This window comes from Galeopterus variegatus, unplaced genomic scaffold (assembly GCF_000696425.1).
Source record: "Galeopterus variegatus unplaced genomic scaffold, G_variegatus-3.0.2 Scaffold4859, whole genome shotgun sequence".
Classification (NCBI taxonomy): Eukaryota; Metazoa; Chordata; class Mammalia; order Dermoptera; family Cynocephalidae; genus Galeopterus; species Galeopterus variegatus.
Window position 1 is genome coordinate 34,169 of NW_007730970.1, and position 19,428 is coordinate 53,596.

General features: G+C 41.9%; 1 pseudogene; it reads left to right on the forward strand.

Moving 5' to 3' along the window:
- Positions 1-5,995: 5,995 nt before the first annotated feature.
- Positions 5,996-12,866, forward strand: LOC103603903 (annotated as a pseudogene).
- Positions 12,867-19,428: the final 6,562 nt, after the last annotated feature.

The following is a 19,428-nucleotide window of genomic DNA, read 5'->3' on the forward strand; positions in this document are numbered from 1 at the left end:
ATAGAAAATCCTTTCCAGGAAGTAGGCCCCCTCCAGATGTGCCTTCTGGATCTTGGACTTTTCAGCCTTCAAAACTAAAAAATAAACCTCTATGTTTTATGTGTTACCCAGTTTCAGGTATTTTGTTATAAGCAACAGAAACTGGACTAATACAAAGACATTTCCAGATAAACAAAAATTGGTAAACCTTCCCTACAAGAAATATTAAAGGGATTCCTTCAGCCTGAAATGAGAAGACACTAAACAATAATTTACAGCTATATGAAGCAATAATGAACACTAATGAAGGTAACTACAAAGGTAAATATAAAAACTGGTAATACTGCACTTTTCGTTTGTAATTCCCCTTTTTCTCCTATATTATTTTAAAGGCAAATGTAAAAACAAAAAATTCTAAATCTATTCTAAATCTACATTAATGAGAACACAATATATGAAAATGTAATGTGTGACTATAGTAATGTGGTGGTAGAGAGAAGGAGATGTACAATATCAGAGTGTTTCCATGCTATTGAAACTAAATCGGTATTGTTCAAACCAGGTTACTGAAAGAGTTTGGATGTGCTGTCCTCCCAAAGCTCAAGTGGAAATCTGATCCCCAATGTGACAGTGTTGAGAGCTGTTTGAGTCATGGGAGAAGATCCATCATTAATGGATTAATGCTCTCCCTGAGGAGTGGGGGTGGTGAGTGAGCTCTCACTCCATTAATTCCCAGGAGAGCTGGTTATCTAAAAGACCCTGGCACCTCCTCTCTCTCATTCTCTTGCTTCCTCTGACCATGTAATCTGCTTGTACCCACTGGCCGCCTGCTGCTTTCTGCCATGAGTAGAAACAGCCTGCGGCCTGCACCAGATGCAGCCATCCCAGAATCATAAGCCAAATAAACCTCTGTTCTTATAAATTACCCAGTCTCAGGTATTCTGTTATAGCAACACAAAAAGGACTAATACAAAAAATTGGGGTATTGCTATACACATACCTGAAAATGTGGAACCAGCTTTGGAACAGGGTAATGGGCAAAAGTTGGAGGAGTCTGGAGGACTTAGATGAACACAAAAAATGAGGGAAAGTTTGGAACATTTTACAGATTGGTTAAATGGTCGTGACCAGAATGCTAATAGAAATGTAAAAGCCATGCTGATGATGAGGACTTAAATAGAAATGAGGAACTTGTCGGGAATTGGACAAAATTTCACTCTTACTACACCATAGCAAGGAACTTGGCTGCATTGTGTCCATGCCCTAGTACTTTGTGGAAGGTGGGACTTAACAATTGTGAACCAGAATGTTTGATGGAAGAAATTTCTAAGCAGCAGAGCATTCAGACAGTTGCATGGCTACTTGTGACAGCCTATGCTTATAGCAGCAAAGACATGATGTAAAGCCAGAATTTAAAAGGGAAGCAGAGCATAAAGATTTGGAAAATTTTCAGCCTGGCCACGTGGTAGAGAATGAGAGAGCCCTTTCGGGAGAAAAATGCAAGGGTGCAGCAGATAGACTGGTTGCTAAAGACATTAGCTTGGAGATGAGGTAGCCAGGTACTGGGAGGACCACAATTCTAGCTACTTGGAGCCTAGACCCCTGTGCCAGACCCAGCAGCCAGAGTCTCTATGTCTGGAGGCACTACCTGCATTCTACAGTGCTCACTTGGGTACCAGCAGGACAAAAGCATAACCTTCCTGGAGCCTAGGACAGACAAAAAGACAAGAACCCAGTGTCTCAACTCACTCAGTGCCCTTCCCACCAAGGTGAGCACACAAACTTGCCTAATGGAAAATCCACTAGAGTTAAGTAGTTCCCCACATTCAGTCTGCCTTGCAAGCCCTGTGGGGGCTGCCTCCACTGGTGCCTACACAGCCCACAGCTAACCCAGCAGAAACCCCACCTCCCACCAGGACCCTCCACATGCTCACACAGGCACTGGCAGAGCCACAATACCAGCTATTTTGAGCCTAGACCCCTAGGCTGGACCCAACAAGCTTGAGTCCCTTTGTCTGGAGGCACTGACTGCATTCTATAGCTCTCACTTGAGTGCCAGTGAGGTCAGGGTTGCCTGGAGCTTAAGACAGACAGAATGACCGAGATCCCAGCATCTGAACTCACTCAGCAACCCTCTCTGCCAGGTGAGCAGGCAAACTCGCTGAGCCGAAAATCCTCTGGAATAAAGTGGTTCCCCACATTCATGGCCCACCTTGCACAGCCCTTGAGGACTGAGCCTATGGGGATCTAGCCTAATGGAAGCCCTGCCCTGCACTGCGACCTACCATGAACTTGCAATGGCACTGGCAGGGCCACAATACCAGCTATTTGGAGTCTAAACCCCTATGCCAGACCCAGTGACCCTGAGACCTTCTGTCTGGAGGACCTGCCTGCATTCTGCCACACTCATCAGGCACAGGATGGACAAAGGTTCAGGCAGGACCAAGGCACAGGCTGCCTGGAGCCTAGAACCGACAGAAGGACTGAGACCCTAGCATGTGAACTCACGCAGCATCCCATCCCCAAAGCAGGCCTCTATAGTGCTGCTGGGCTCAGCTGCACCCTTGCAGGCTCACATAGAGCTCAACAGCAATTGGTCAGCAGCTTTATCTTCCTATAGAACACCTCCAGAGAGCTGAGTCATTCACCCAGGCTTGCTCCAGGCTCAACAGCTGAGTCAGTGTCCCTCTACAGAGCTCCCAGGATCCGTTGCCTTGGTGTACATCTGCTCTCAGACAGACAGTGGATAAAGTAGGGATTCTGACACCCCAGGACAGGCCTCTGCAAAGCTGCTGGCCTCAGCTGCACCCTTACAAGTTTGCATCAGGCTAACCAGCTATGAAGTGGCCACCTTTAGAGCTGCCAGGCCCTGTGACATCTGTGGAACCTTGGAGCTCATGGCTACCTATGGCTACCTCAAGTTTTTTGCTTTCCAAATTCTGGTGCAATACTCCTTGGTAGCTCCCAGCTGTGCCTCAAGTGGCCCAGGTGCAGTGTACTCTGTAATGACCACCATTCTGCAGGGCACAGGTGGTAAGCCTTGGCAGCATCCGTGTGGTACTAACCATGCAGACACACAAAGGATACCAGCTGTGGAGACTTTCAAAGAGTTCAAAGGATTCCCAGAGAGCCTTGAGGCCCAGACAGAGAACTGTTGCAGGGGCAGGACAGTGGCCCCACAGGATGATGTCTAGTGAAAACATGGGAGTGGAGCTGCCCCTGAGGCCCCAAAACTGTAGAGCCACCTGCATGAAGTTCCAGCCTTGAAGTGCTGTGGGCACACAACTCCAACCCCTGAGACCTGTGGCATGAGTCGTGTCCCATAAAGTCATGAGAGTGGGGTTTTCTGGAGTCTTGGGGACCCAACCCTTACCACAGCATGTCTGGAAGGCAGACATTGAGTCAAAAAAGATTTTACTCAAGATATGAGAAAGAATGTTGTTTGCCTCGTTGGGTTTTGGCCTTACTTTAGACCTGTTGCCTTTTTCTTCTTGCCCATTTCTTCCATTTGGAATGGGAATATCTATCCTATGCCTGTCTCACCACTGAATTTTGAAAGCACATAACTTGTTCAATTTCACGGTATCAAAGCTAGAGAAAAATTTGCCTCAAGATGAATCTTACCATGAATCTCACCCATATGTGATTTAGATGAGACTCTGGACTGGAGTTCTGAATTGGTGCTGGAATGAGTTAAGACTTTTGGAGGTATTGGGATGAAATGAATGTATTTTGCATATGAGAGAGACAAAAATATTGGAGGTCAGGGGTGGAATGCTGTCATCTGAATGTCCCCAAAATTTATGTGTTGAAACTTAATCTCCCCTAATGTTAGGTGATAAAGATGTTAACTAGCTTGATTTCATTACTTTGCAATGTATAATATATTAAAATATCAACACTGAACAACATAAATATGCACAATTTGGGGGGCAGGGGGGAACCATGGACCTTAGTGTTATCAGCACTGCACTCTAATCAAGTGAATTAACCAGCCAGCCTGTACAATTTTTATTTGTCAGTTACACCTTAATAAATTTGAGTGTGGATTAAATAAATTGGGGGGGGATTAAATAAATGAATGAATGAATAAATAAATATAAATAAAACAGAATTATCATGTAATCCAACAGTTCCGCTCCTAGGTGTATAGCCAAAAGAATTGAAAAGAGCGTCACAAACAGATACTTTTTGTCAGTGTTCATAGCAGCATTATTCACAGTAGCCAAAAGCCGTTGTGAATAGGAACAACCCAAGTCTACACTGACAAATGAACAGACAAACAAAATGTGGTGTATGCATCCAACGGAATATTACTCAGCCTTAAAAAGTAGTGAAATTCTGATACATGCTATGTGAATGAGTCTTGAAAACATTATGCTAATGAAATAAGCCAGATACAAAATGACAAATATTGTATGATTCCAGTTATCTAAGAGGTATCTAGAATAGACAAATTCAGAATCAGAAAGTAGAACAGTCATTTCTATGCACTGGGATAAGGGGGAAATGAGGAGTTACTGCTTAATGGGTGAAGAGTTTCTGTTTTGGATAATAACAATCTCTTAGAATTAGATAGTGGTGAAGATTGTACAACAGTGTGAATGTAATTAGTGCCACCAAATTGTATCCTAAGTGATTAAAATGGCAAATTTTGTTACATATATTTTACAACAATAAAAATATATATATTTTTTTTTTGTCTTTTTGTCTTTTTCCGTGTCCGGCAACGGATCGCAACCCTCAGTGTTGCCCCCGTACCGGACCAGGGACCGGCAGCGGGATCACAACCCTCGGCGTTGCTCCCGTGCCTCGCTCAGCCAGTGAGCGGGAACCGGTCCGTATGTGGGATCCGAACCTTCGGGCGGGAGCGCCGCTGCGCTTCCCAAGCGGCGCACTATCCAGTGCGCCACCGGGCCAGCCCCCAATAAAAATATTTTTTTAAAAGGCATTGTCTGGGCCGGCCCGGTGGCGCACTTGGTAGAGTGCGGCGCTTGGGAGCGTGGCAGCGCTCCCACCGAGAGTTCGGATCCCATATAGTGACCGGTCCGCTCACTGGTTGAGCGAGGTGCGGGCGCGACACCGAGGGTTGCGATCCCATTGCCGGTCACAAAAAAAGACGGAAAAAAAAAAATGCATTGTCTCTCATCACATTAAAAGCTCCAACAGCATTATTTTTTGGTGCTTCTTGAGCAGTTATGAATCTATTTGTGGCAATAGGACATCTACAACAATACAATGTTCTGAAATAGAAGTTCATGGGCATATTGGATGTAATCTGGGGTATCTGTTCATTCTCTGTAGGAGTTTTCCAACATACAAACATTTTAACTATACTAAAAATAATAAAATAAGTTAATACAAGAATATCGAATCTGAATTTTAACCCCTACACAGTATACTTAAAACAAAGATTCTGAAGCCCCAAGTCTGACATTTCCAAGCGCTGTGACCTTGGATGTTACTTAGTATTTCTACCTCCATTTCTTTGTCCATAAGATGAAAATGATAATAGAGCCCACCTAACACAGGGTTGTGGTGCAGAATAAATGCACTACAGTAGATAAAGGCTGGCACATGAACTCCTCTCTTATCCATGATCTCACTGAAGCCAGCAATAACCCAATGTTATACTTTTAATGAAGCATTTTTCAAACTGGAGCCCATGGTCTCAAGTTATAGAAAAGCATAGCTTTAAAAGATTTATAGGTGTCACATGTGTAATACATTTTCTAAAGTTGTTAAGGAGGCTCAGTAGAAAAACATGGGCCGAGCCCGTGGCGCACTTGGGAGAGTGCGGCGCTGGGAGCGCAGCAGCGCTCCCACCACGGGTTCGGATCCTATATAGGGATGACCGGTGCACTCACAGCGCTCACTGGCTGGTCTCAAAAAGGACAAAAAAAAAAAAAAAGAAAGACAAGAAACAGAAAGGCATAGGTATACTCTCGCCAGTTATGCTATATACCACTCCATTCAAGGAAGAAAACACCTGCAAATGAAAACCTCCAAGGATAAAATGGGTGTTTCTATGGTGGTCAAGGTAAGGAATGTTTGCTTTTTAAGAAAAATCACCTAATTATCCATATGCAAGTGTCAACATGCAGTGAGTTCTCTAATTGTGCATATACCCCAGGAGGGCTTGGAATTCTGCATTGACATCCCTCATGTCTCTGAGGGTGACAGGTCCCAAGAGCTGTCCCTAACAACCCCCACAACAGTGTGATTATCAGCTGGAGCCGATTATCGAGAATTCATGCTGTATCCCCAGGGGCTATTACTGTGGCTCAGAGCTGCCCACCAAGTGTGGCTCTGGCAGGGAGAGCCAAGGGCAGGCAATGCCAAAGTCACCTTGTGAGTTCTTCAAAGAGTTCACAGTTGAGAACAGCAGGACACATACACAGGTCTGTATAGTCAGCCAGTTTGGTTCATCTTCCGCCATTCAGTTCATCAGAGACCAGACAAAAGTGATGGATTTTCTGAGTTCTCTAAAACACAATCTGAATCAGCCATGGGAAGTTGCCTCACCCTTCTGGGATTTCGTTCTCCCCACCATTAATTGAAAGCCTGGAGAATGATTTCATACAAATAAACAAAAATAATTACTCTGTTCTTGCCAGTGTGGGGGAGGATGGAAACCAGCTTTAAGTTCTCTTCATTTCCTTAGGGATGAGCTGAAGCAAAACACCTTTTCAGGTAGATTATAGCAGTATAGTTAAGTCCAACTACACAGCCAGATATTTTGAATTTTATTAACAATTGGCTGAAGATAGTTAATTTAATATTACTGTTTATGTTATTTAAAAAGTGTTATGGTAATAAGAATAAAACTAAAAGGTAAAAGAATCACCCATCATTCACCGTCTCAAGATTCAAATTTCTTCCATTTCTTTGTCATATGCATAAAGTGTATAATTTTTATTGTTGTATAAAATATAATACATTTTTATATTGTGTTTTATGATTTTGTTATTTTCATAAGATTATCTCCACATTGCTACATATTTTAAGTGTGTATCATTTTCAAAGGATTAATAATGCTCCATGAGATGGACCTAACAACATACATTTACCTATATTTCTACACTACACATTTTGGGATTTTTTTTTTAATTCTGCTTTAATATAGTCTAAGCTACATAGTAGATATTTGTGCACACATCTTTACTATTTTTATTAATAATTGCTTTGGCAGAAATTCCTAGAAATTAAGCTAGAGTCAAAATGTTTTCTAAATGTTGGGTCAATTTACATAGCTACAAAGTTTGAATATGTACACAAAACATATGTACACACAATTAGTGGTTTAATATTCTTAACAAATAGTAGAATAAGCCAGTACTTATGGTTTTTGTCTCTCTGGCTTATTTCACTTAAAATAATTCCTCTAGGTTCATCCATGTTGTCACAAAAAACAGAATTTCCTGTTTTTTGGGTTCAGTGGGGTTTTTTTTAAGGCTGAATAGTATTCCATTGTGTACCACATTTAAGTGTCCATCAATGGATGAATGGGTTAAAGCACTTTGAACATATAGGAAAATTTGACAATTGGGTTTAACAAAAAATAAAAAAACATACACCTTAAAAAAAAGAACCGATATTATTCCATTTTTCACTCTAAATTTATGGTGGCATCAGTGTACACAAATGCAGCAGCTGTGGATCAGGACAATGTGAGGTGAGTACACAATGGGAGAGTGCAAGAGATGGGGAAATAATTTATACCCTCCACTTCCCGTCATGCAGCCCTGTCACTGACAATGGTCTGATCGTGGAAAGTCATGGAAAGGCAATTCCACAACTTCTCTTCTGTCAAACTTTCCAGAATTTAAAGTACCTAATAATCTGAAAGTTTGCTTTTTTTTAACACTGTCCTTCTCCATAAGTGAGATATGTTAAATTATAAAAACCAAGGCTATGCTTTAGAAAAAACAAAAAAACAGCAAAAAAAAAAAAATGCATCAACTGTAGGGAAATAAAAAATTCAAATCAGCCCAGAAAAACCATACAGAGTGAAAAAACAAAAAACAAACAAAAAATTTAGGCTTTTATATAGCCCACAACACAAAATGTGTTATTCATATCTAGGATTCCTTTTTTCATTCATTTTAGTAGTTCTTCAATGCCTGTTGTATTCCAGTTCTGATCTAGGCATACTGGAAGTGACAGGAATAGAAAAATATGCCCTCTTCAGGAGTGGTGTGATAGAAAAAGACTCCTTCTAAATAATTATTCTGAGACACACGTCACACTTACACATGTGCACACACACATACACACACAGCTGCATAAATTGCAATACAGATGTGTACATCAATACTGATAACCTCCCATGAGGAGAAAAATTAATAGTACAAAAACAACAGAGAGAGAATTCCTGGGAGCAGGCACTCACACACAGTCCCACAGAGAAGACGTTAAACTCAGATGGCCATGGTGGAGGGTGGGATAGAGGCAGTAGTGTTTTCGTGGACAAGTATGTGTTTCTTTCATTTAGTCACCACACACACCGCTACAGCCCACCAGCTGACTGGGGGCCACTGTGAACCACATTTTGTCGAGAGATATAAAAGACAGGACACAGTTCCTGGTCTCAGGTAATTTGCAGTTTAGGTGGCAAGATTCAGTGTGCAGCAGAGAAGCCCACCCAATCTCAACAAACACACCCCCCTCCAAGGTTCCAGGAGACAAAACACGTGAAAGGGAAATTTCTAAGTGGGAAGGGATAGGAACTCTTTGCAGGTAAGTACATACATTGACTATAACATTATTTTGCTAAACTAATTTGCTGAAGTGAAGAAAGAAAGAGTTCTAACATTTATTGGGTACCTACTATGCAAAAGGCACAACCTCACCATTTTTCTTACTCAATACTCCCAATAGCTGTGGGAAGTGGACATGATGATCCTACTTCATAGAGAGGTGAGCAGAGGCTTGGGGGGACAAAAGCGGTAATAGTACTGATGTTAATAGCAGCTGACACTTAAATGGCATGTTCCTCTGGCCAGACTCTGCCCCAAACACCTACGTATCTTAATCACTAATGCTCCTAATAGTCCCTACAATTTTCAAGATGAGGAACCTAAAGCTGAGTAGCCTGTCCAAGTCACATCGATGGGAAACAGTGGAGCTGGGATTTGGACTCTAGCAGCCTGGCTCCAGAAACTAAGTACTTAATGACAATACTTTAAGCTTGGTAAAACCATCAAAGGACATTTGGCCAACTTGGGATCAAATTATTACAGAGTCTAAACATATGAGCTCATATTTTTTATTTGCCTTGGTGGAGGTGGAAGGAAGAGAAAGATAGGTAACTGAAGGGAGGGGTGATTGTGCCCTGCAGGGGACATTTGGCAATGTCTGGACACATTTTTGGTTGTCACAACTAGGAGGGGTTGCTACTAACATCTAGAAGGTAAGGTCCAGGGATGCTGCTAAGTGTCCTGCAATGGATGGGACAACCTCAAACAGCAAAGAATTATCCAGCCCCAAATGCCAATCATGCTGAGGTTGAGAATGCCTGTTCTAGAATAGTTACAAAGATTTTGGATGTGACCTGGAAGGTCAAGAGTTTCTTGGCCATAAATAAATAAATAATAAAAGAGTTTGTTGACCAAGGCTCACACTGCTCACTGATAAAATGGAAATATTGGACTAGGTTCCTTCCAGCTGTAAAATCTAATGGATCTGAGACATTTGAGACACCAAGCAAGACAAGCCATGCTGAAAAGGTACCAAAACAGAGACAACATGAGAAAATTCTACTTGAAGGAATGTTTTAAAATGTACCTGGAATTTTGTTCTTATTCAGGTATGGTGAGGCCAACAGATCAGTGGATGATTGCCATTCAAAAGATAGCTTGGTATTTACATTCCCCAAGAGGATGGAACATTTCATGCCATGCAGGGCCACACAGGGAAGCACTGGGGTCAATAGGAAGACAGGAACGAGGTGAACATACGGGCAAGAGATTTTATGGGGGTTCTCATGGGAAGAAATAGGAGATTCAAGGTGAGCAACTGAGAAGGCTTGGGATTGGATAGTTTGAATAATTTTGATGGGTCCTGGGCTATAAGGGTGGGGTCTCGTTGCCCAGAAGCTGGCTCTGATGATCAGGGACAGGGTGTAGTGTCCCAGACTGCAAGAGCCTAATAAAAGGAGGTGGGATGGGGTTCTGGACTCGGAATTGGTTGATTTTCATGTCAAAGTCATACTTACAATGAAGTTGTTTGCTCTCTGTAGGAATTAGCTAACCCTGGGAGGTGCAGTTCCTACCCAAGTCTTCAAAGCCTCAAGATGACAAGGCATTGTAAAATATAGAAAGTGGTGCAGTAGGTCACATCTTCACTAGAAGCCATGTCCCAACCGTTCGGGTTTAATAGTGTTAACTCTGTGCTCAGCTACAGAGACAGGCTTTGGGAGGGCCCTGCTACACTCTGAACGTGTTTGATTCAGATCTCAGGAATCTGTGTGCCCTGTGTGAGCAGCCTCAGAATATGGAGTTTAAGGCTGTAGATAAGAGGGGCCCCTGGGAGTATCAGGAAGAGCCAAGACAAGCACTGAGGGGAGCCTCTTCCTGGCACGACTCCCTGCTGACTGTGGACCTGGAGCAAGTCCCGGCCTTTAAGCTTTTTTGCACCTTCAACCATAAGATGATAAAATGTGGGCAGTGGACTAGTCAGGGGGTCTCAACTCAGACCGCACATCAGAACAGCCCAGGAGTTTTGAAAAACAGAACACTCACAGCTCATTCCCAAGGATTAGATTCAGGGAAATAGGAAACAGGTCACCCGTAGATTATACAATCCTGCTGGTGATTTTGACAAGCACACAGGATTGAGACTGTAATCTGTCATATCTCTGGCATGCTGTGCCTCCAGGACACTTTCTGCTGCTCCCATCTTGTTCCAGTGACCCGATATTGTCCACCAGCTCCAGCGTTCTCTCGTATTCTCAACTCCTTAGTAGAACATGGAGCGGTTCATTTTATTTCCCTTAAATTGCTTCATTTAAGTCATCTGCATCAAACCCAAGCCCAAAAATACTCGTACAAGCCGAGATTCAAAGCATTGCCTAAGATTCAGGATATGTGGACCAGGGTTCTGGCATGCCATGAGGTCTTGGGCATTTGCCAGGTGCGCAGGTCTCTGCAGGCTGCCTTACAGCCTCATCCTCAGAGCAGAGTAATTGGTCTGAACTTGCCCCTCACCCATACCTCCTAAATGTGCCTTTGGGTGATTTCTTTTGATGTGCATTGATATTTGATTTTACCTGAATAAATGCAATTATGAGAAGAGAAGACTTGAAGGTTCCAGATCCCTTTGAAGAGAAACTACTGAAACTGGTTACCCACTCCCAACATGCAGTCCGAAAATTTATATATACGATGAGGCCCAATCTTTATCAAAAAGTTTAGGGCCGGCCCGGTGGCACACTGCTACAGTGCGCCACTTGGGAGCATGGTGGCGCTCCCGCCGAGGGTTCGGACCCCACATACAGACCGGCCGCTCACTGGCTGAGCGAGGTGCGGGCACAGCACCGAGGGTTGCGATTCCGTTGCCGGTCCCCGGTCTGGTACAGGCGCGACACTGAGGGTTGCAATCCGTTGCCGGACATGAAAAAAGACAAAAAAAAGGGAAAAAAAAAAAAAGTTTATACGAAATCTTCTTACTAAAAGAATAAGACACAGTTCTCATGAAACTATTGTAAAGAAGAAAAGATAACAGCATGAGGATGAAGAGAACATAGTGTTACAAACCCACATAAGAGCAATTACTGCACCTAAGCACAAAAGCGCCAGTCTGGGACTCCTGAGGGCCAAGGCAATGAGGGAAATGTGGTGCCTGCAACCTCCACAGGCTGATGAAATGTACCATGTCAGCCACAGACACAGGCCCTCCTCTCTTTCCAAGAAAAATGTGTTACATGGATCCTCAAGTGAATAAATCTAGAGCCATATAACGCATGTATTTGTGGACCCAGTCCTCAAGTTAGGCATGCAAATAATTCTTTTGTTTGTTTTTTTATTATTTTCTTATGCATATATTTGTTTATGTGTTAGTTTAAATATGGGGAATATTGCCAAATATGCAGACTACAAAATGTGGGGCACTGTAATGTACTGTTGTTCTTTTACTAGTTTTTTGACATGAAAATTTAGATTATTGTTTTTTGGCCTTTCCTTGATTCTAGAATACACATTTCCTCTTTGGCTGGACCAGCATCTCATTTGGGGGCTGTGGGGCACGAATGTTTTTCTTCACACTCCTGGGGGCTGCAGAGTGCCTCCTGCTGGCAGTCATGGCCTATGACCGCTATGTGGCCACCTGCAAAGCTCTGCGCTACCCAGCACTAACGAGTCGCCAGGCCTGCCTGCTCATGATCATGGCCTCCTGGCTGGGAGGGTCCCTCAACTCCTCCGTCCTCGTTGACCCTGCTGTTCCTTTACTGTGGCTCACAGAAGATCGCTCACTTCTTCTGCGAAGTGCCCTCCCTGCTGATGCTGGCCTGTGCAGACACAGAGGCTTACGAGCAGGTGCTCTTTGTGACAGCTGTGGTGGTCCTCCTGGTGCCCATTGCCTTCATCGCCACCTCCTAGGTCCTTATCCTGGTGGCTGTGCTCAAGATGCGCTCCATGGAGGGTTGTCAGAAGGCCCTGGCCACCTGTTCTTCCCACTTGACAGTGGCCAACCTCTTCTATGGGCCCCTTGTCTACACCTATATGTTACCTGCATCCTACCACTCTCCTGGCAAGGACAAGGTAGTGTCTGTCTTCTACACTGTTCTCACACCCATGCTTGACCCTGTCATCTATAGCCTCAGGAACAAGGAAGTGACAGGAGCAATGAAGAAGGCAATAGGAAGGTGTGAGGTCAGTAAGAACACTTAAGACCCAGGAGAAAGGGCTGGGAGACAGACACTTGAGTCCTTAGGTCAGTCACATGCATTGGGACAAGTCTATTGTGGAAGACCCTTCATGTCTATGGCTTCAAGATCCTGTTCTAGGATTCCCTTCTGAGACAGCAGTGGGGCCCCGAATCCACACGCAGAGAAGTGAAAGGTGAAGCCCCTCATTGTCCTCCAGCCACCGCCCTTCTTTTTCAGAGAGTTGTCTAGATCTTCCAATTCTATTCCTTACTCCCCCACCCACCTCAACAACCTCCAGTTGGGCTTCTTCAGTTGTCCCTTTGCAATGCAGTAATAGCCCATCATGTCCCTGTCATTGAATGTACAAGGGCTTCCCTTCACACCTCTGGTAACAGCCAAAGGGCCCACAAACTTCCTCACCCCCGGCTCCTTCCCCGATCTTCTCTTCTAGCACCTTGTCCTTCCTAACCCTGCTCCAACTACATTGGCCCCCTTGCTGCTGCTCAAAAGTCCTAAGCAACATGGATGGACTTAGGGAAAATTATATTAAGTGAAATAAGCCAGGCACAGAAAGAGAAATATCACGTTTTCACTTATTTGTGGGAGTTAATAAAAATAAATATACAAACAAATAAACTGGGGGGGGTCGAGACACAACAGTCACAATAATTCCTTGAACTTGTTAAGATAAGTGAACAGATATTATATTGATGTGGGTAGATGGGGGAGTGTGAGGGGGGAAATGGAGGAATTGGTAAAGTGGCACGAAAATCAACTACATTATACATTGGTAAATTAAAATTTTTTTTAAAAATCTGAAGAAAAATTCCTAAGCACAATCCTACCTCAGCGTCCTTCAACACAGAGTTCCCCAGGCCTGAGGGCTCTTCACCCACACTTTTGCACGGCTTTCTCCTTCACTTCTTTTAGGAACTGCCTAATATGACCTGTCAGAGACACCTGCACTGATTACCCTGTCAAATGACACTCCCATCCTACCATTTTCCTCTAACTCCATTTGTGTATTTTTTAAGGAGTATATGTAACATTTTATTAAGGGGGTGAGTATATCTTTATCCTTTATGCATTTTGATTGTTCTAAGTTTTAACAATAAATGTTTTAATCATTACAAAAAAAGTTTATTATAAAAAATAAAATTACTTTTTGTTACCAGGGAAAATATAAGTATGCATGAATAACCACAAAAGAAAAGCATCTTTTCAAGTGACAAAAGAAAAAAACGATGATCAATAGATTTGATTAAAAAATGAATTTCTGCACCTAAGAAATTTATTAATTATTAAAAACTTAAAGTATAGAGAGCCTGTCACAACTTTAAAATCAAACAGACCCCCTAGGATAAAATGGGTAAATACTAAATACTTTTATATTAAAAAAATAAAATATATTCAATCACATTGGTAATCAAAGAAATGCATATTAAAACTATAATAATATACCATCTTTCCTATCACTTTAACAAGAATCATTTTTTAATGTGATAAAATATATATAACATAAGGTTTGCCATTTGTGTATTTTTGATGCTTCTTTTTCCCCATTAGAATTTCCAGTTCAGCAATTGCAGTTTGAGGTAGTATTGATCTGATGATCACATCTTGGGCACAGGTGCTGACAGTCTGCTCTGCACCCCATGAATCTGTATAATCAATAAGAATAAAAATAAATAAACAAAGAAATAAATTGAACAGTTATTGATGTCAATGGCAAAAAAAAAAAAGAAATCTTCAGTTTAAGAGAGCACAGGCTTTGCTTTTCTAATGCTGTATTTTCAGCTCCGAAGAGTGCCTGGCACATGGAGTCAATCAATAAATACCTGTTGGATGAACAGATAAATCCAAAGAACATTTTTCTACCTAGTCCCAGCAGTGTCGGTCCTGTTTTTAGCTCCTTCTTCTTGAAAATCTTTCTCTCCTTGGCAATGACAGCACATTTTTTATTTTCCTCTTACTTCTGGCCCACTCCTTCCCACTAAATGAAGAAAGTCCTCAAAACCTGGTGCTGGACTCCTCTCTCTTTAGCCCACATTCTCTCTGGTCCCTCCCATTGATGGCCATGACTTCGGTTACCACCTGACACCAAAGTTAGCCATACTTGCATATTTATAGGTCAGCCAGACTTCTCCTCCAAGCTCTTCACCACATACCCAATTCTACCTTGACACCCCCACCAGCGTTTCAAAGGCACTTCAAATTTATTTTGCCAGGAAATAAAAGTCATGATTTATCTTCAAGTCTGAGCCTCTTCTAGGGATGGTAACTGAGTGAATGTCCCACAAGGTCAATGAGTCTCCATCAGCACCCACATCCAGTCACTCACCAAGTCCTGATGGCCTGATGCTCACCTTTCCACAAGGTACACTGCTGCCACCACCAGTGTAGTCCAAAAATCATCATCCCTCACATGAACAATGCAGGAATCTCTAAACAGGCATCCTGCTCCCTTCCTTACCCCACCTCTGCATACACATGCCAGCTTGTTTTCCAAGATGCAGAAAAAGTGCTCTCCGGTCACAAATGTAAATACATGCATCTACCCCATTCCTTATCCTCCGCTTAGATTCGTTTAGCAATTGCCATTGCTCTTACCATGTGTCACCATCTAACATATGATATATTTTAATTACGTATATTATTTCTGTTCGTCTTTTCCTACTACAAAGTAAGCTCCATGAGGGTAGAAGCTTTTCTCCTTGCACTTGACACATAGTAGGCACTAAAGATTGAAGAATAACTACATGAAGACTCTTGGGATAAAACAAACTTTTTTATTGCCCACAAAGCTCTGCGGAGTCCAGCTTCCTTGACCTCATCTCACAATCTTCCTTAATTCTCTCCTCTTGCTCCTTCATGCTTCTAGGTCCTTACCAGAGGTGTTCCTCTATCTGGGATGCTGCTTGCTTCTCTGTGCTTGGTTAACTCCTGCACATTCTTCCTTCCTTAGGTCAACTATTTTGTCTTCAAAGAAGCCTTCTCTGACATTCCAAACTAAGTAAGGTTTTTCTGCACATATCCTCATTTCCTTCCTAGCCCTTATTTCTTCAATTAAGCCTATCTCTTCATGGGACTGCTGGCCCCATGAGAGCAGGCAGTCTGTGTGACTTGGTTCACCAATGTCCTGTAGTGCTTATGGGGCATCAGGCACATTGCAGTGTCTCAATAAATATCAACTAAAATAGAAAGGGATAAGAGGGAGGGAAGGTAGGGAGAGTAGTGGATTGAATTATGGTCCCCCAAAACTCATTAAAGCTTAAATTGTGTCCCCTAAATTTTATATATTAGAAACTTGGCCCCCACTGTGACTGTCAAGAGGGTGGGAAATTCTATTATGGTAATTGAAAGGTGGAGCCTTGAAGAGGTGATTGGATTGTAGGACCGTGCAGTTGTGAATGAATTAAAACTGGTGGTCAGGGGCATGGTTCTGAGTGTTTTTAAAAGAAGAAAAGAGTCTTTCTTTCTCTGTGCTCTCTCTGCTTCCATCATCTTGCAATGTGAGACCCCTGGGTCACTGTCACCACTACCAGATGGACTTTGGACTTCCCAGACTCAGACACTATAAGCAATAAACTTCATTTTTCTTTATAAATTACCCAGTTCCAAGTATTTTGTTATAAGCAACAGAAATGGACTAATACAGAAAGCAAGGAGGGAGGAAGGGACAGTCCCTGAATGCAGTATTGCACCTCCAAGCTAGACCTTCCTTTACCTTCCCAAATCTTTGCTTACATAAAGCAACTAACAAAAAGAGGTGCCAAAATCATTTTCATTTATCTTAGGGTGTCCTTAAAAGTCTTCAGAGGCCAGAAATCCATCCTTAAAGTCCACTCTGCATCCCTTTTACTGTAGCTGAATTAATTTTGTCTAAATTGATTCTTGACAAAACTCGAAAACAGCATATTTAAGTGCATTCCCACCCAAAAACTTTCATTCACACAGGGGAGAGTGAGTTATATTCTAAGGGATCCAAAGCCAAGATCTCATCGCATATGAACGTGATCTGATTCCAGAACAAGATTCCCTTCATCACCACAGCCCCCTACCCCCATGCTCCAACAGCATAACCTTACACATCCTTTAACTCCTGAAACCTTCCCAAACAAAGAAGAAAGTCATAATTTGCAACTACTGATGCTTGTACCCTGACACCCATGATACAGGTAGGCAAGCTTTAAAAACTAGTAAGTAGAAGATAATGTCTGCTCATCCCATCCTCGGTTAGAGGAAACAAGTTTTCCCCTAATAACCTGTTTCACCTTCTCCTTTATACCCTAATTTCAACTGAGAAGATACTGCCTGGAATAAAGAATATATTTCCATTAGGGACAATAGATTGCATTTTTGAAAAATGTTAATAGAGTAGATGTTAAGTGTTCTCACAACAGAAATGATAACTGTGAGGTAAGGCACTTATTAATTAGCTAGGTTTAACTATTTCACTATATATGTATGTATATACTTCAAAACATCATATTGTACACAATAAATACATACATACAATTTTGATTAAAGACTCAAGTATAAGACCTGAAACTATAAAACTCCTGGAAGAAAACACAGGGGAAACACTTTAGGACTTAGTACTGGGCAAAGACTTTATGAATAAGACCCCAAAAGCACAAGCAACAAAAGAAAAAATAAACAAAAACCTTCTGCACAGAAAAGGAAACAATCGACAGAGTGAAAAGGCAACCTACAGAATGGGTGAAAATATTTGTAAAACATACATCCAACAAGGGATTAATATCAAGAATATACAAGGAATTCAAACAACTTCACAATAAAAAAAAAACAAATAATCCAATCAAAAAATGGGCAAAGGAGCTGAATAAATATTTTTCAAAAGAAAATGTTTAAATGGCCAACAGGTACATGAGAAAATGCTCAACATCATTCAGCATCAGGGAAATGGAAATCAAAACCACACTGAGATACCATCTCACCCCAGTTAGACTGGCTATTATCAAAAAGACAGAGAATAACAAATTCCGGTGAGGATGTGGAGAAACCTTTATACACTATTGATGAAACTATAAATTAGTGCAGCCATTATGGAAAACAGTATAGAGATTTCTCAAACAACTACAGATAGAACTACCATACGACCCAGCAATCCCACTTCTGGGTATACACCCAAAGGAATAGAAGTCATCATGTCGAAGGAATACCTGCACTCCCATGTTCATCGCAGCTCTATTTACAAGAGCTAAGATATGGAACCAACTCAAAGTCCATTAACAGATGACTGGATAAGGAAAATATGGAATACATCTTCACTGCAATACTGCTGTGCCATTAAAAAATAATTAAAGTCTGCCATTCACAGCAACATGAATGAGCTTGGAGAAAATTATGTGAAGTGAAGTAAGGCAGGCACAGAAAGAGAAATACCATATGTCCTAACTCATAAGTGGGATCTAAGAAACAAAGAAAGAAAGACCATAATAAAACATTGAACTTTTAGAAGGAGAGAACAGACCTATAGTTACTAGAGCTGGGAAAAACAGAGGGGGGATGGGAAGATTGGGTAAGAAACACAAAAAGTAATTACTCTTGTAGTGAACATGTTAGTAATATTGATTTGATCATGATGTGCTGACACAAACACTGATAGTCAACTCTGTACCCCATAAATATGTATAAATAAAAATAACAAAAAAGGAATTACAGTACCAAAAAAAATCTATACATCAATTAAAAAATAATATAAAATTTAAATTTTAAAATAAAAAAAAAGAATACATTTCCCAGTTACATTTTTTGGCTCTGTAAACTCTGGCCAGTGGACCGTAAGCACAAACGCGTGTACCTTCCAGCCTCATGTGCCTCTCTACCCCACCCCCTTTCTTGCTGCCTGATACGTAGTCATGGTAGCTGGAGCTTCAGCCCACATCTTGGAACATGAGAGGAAACCAGCAAAATAGGAATGCAGAACAACAATATGGAAGAAACGCGAGTTCCTGAAACCATGGAATAAATCACAGTCATTCTGTGTTTTCTGCCATTTGCAGTGAATCTAATCCTAACATCTTCTCACATAGCAGAAGTGACAGGCAGAGAACAGGCCTCCTTTCATGGCATAGGAGGAATCACAGCTGGAATGCCAGGAGAATAACTGCTGAAACGTAGATTAAGCACACTAGGAAAACACATATTAGAATGCAACAGGGGGACAATAAGATGATCAGTAGCAGGAAGAATTTGATTTCTACCTGGAAAATCTGCCCAGCCCTTATTAGACCTGACACTCATTTAAGGCCTGTTATGTGCTAGGTTTTCTGCAATCTGCAACAGAAAGTTCTTGCTCCTCAGCATCTCGTAATCTAGTAGAAGGAGGAGAAATACACATGGTCATGTCATTTCAATTATTGGAATATTTCACAGTCTTCAAGGTCCTTTATTTTTTTTTCATTGAATTTTTATATTGTCAATATACAATGTATATGATTATTATGGCCCATCACCGACACCTCCCTCCCTCCTCCCTCTATCCCCTCCCCCCCAAGAATGTACTTTCCGTTTGCTTGTTGTAACAACTTCAAAAAGGTATAGTTGTTATATCTTCT